Here is an 860-nt window from a genome sequence, read left to right as displayed (position 1 = left end):
GGGGGGCTGCAGCGGGGCTGCCTCTCCCCCCAGGGTTGTGCCTTTGCCCCCGCTCGGTGCCAGGGCAGGGGCACACAAGTGCTTTGGTGTTCTGCACGGACCTCAGCCCCTGCTCCTGTCCGTGCACGGGCAGCGCCGGCCCCTCTTCTTGAATGTACTGTGGGGCACCTCCCTGCCCCCCCGGGCTGCAGGGCAGAGGTGCTGAGCTGGGGGATGTCCCTCCTCCAGCTGCCTCTATCAGCTCTTCCCTCCTGCAGGAGCACAGCCGTCTGCTCTCCCCCCACTGCCTGTAGCCCTGCAGGGAGTGGTGGGGGCTCTTCCAGCTCCTAGCTGTGGTTGGGGGGCTACCCCCCCTCCCCCTTGCTGTCCTGCAGCCCCGGGCTGTTTGCATCCCTCCTTATGCCCGTGTGTCCCCGTACCTCCATGGGAGCTGTGCTGGGACGCATCCCACGTAGCGTTAACGTGTCCTCTTCCCTCGTCCCGCATTTGATCGCCTGCTGCCTTACCCCCCGTGCTGTCCTTGCTGTGTGAACTCTGGTGCTGCTCTACAGGCTCACTGGCCTTGCTGGGGTGGGACCAGACCCTGTCCCACTGTTCGCGTCCACCCATTCCACGTGACTGTTTTGTTGGGATTGGTTTCGTTTGTGTTTTTTTTATATTTTTTTTATTTTTTATTAAATGTACTTGTGCAGAGCCAGCCCTGTGCCTGACCGTGCGGCAGACCGGGGGGGGGCTGAACTCAGTGCCCGGGGGGGCAGGGGGGCAGAGGATGGGCGGTGGTTGGGGGCACGGGGGGCTGATATGGAACCGCCCCGGAGCGCGATGACGCCGCGGAACTCCGCCTGCTTTCGGTTTCTGTT

This window comes from Meleagris gallopavo, chromosome 29 (assembly GCF_000146605.3).
Source record: "Meleagris gallopavo isolate NT-WF06-2002-E0010 breed Aviagen turkey brand Nicholas breeding stock chromosome 29, Turkey_5.1, whole genome shotgun sequence".
Classification (NCBI taxonomy): domain Eukaryota; kingdom Metazoa; phylum Chordata; class Aves; order Galliformes; family Phasianidae; genus Meleagris; species Meleagris gallopavo.
Note: the sequence above shows the minus strand (reverse complement) of the source record.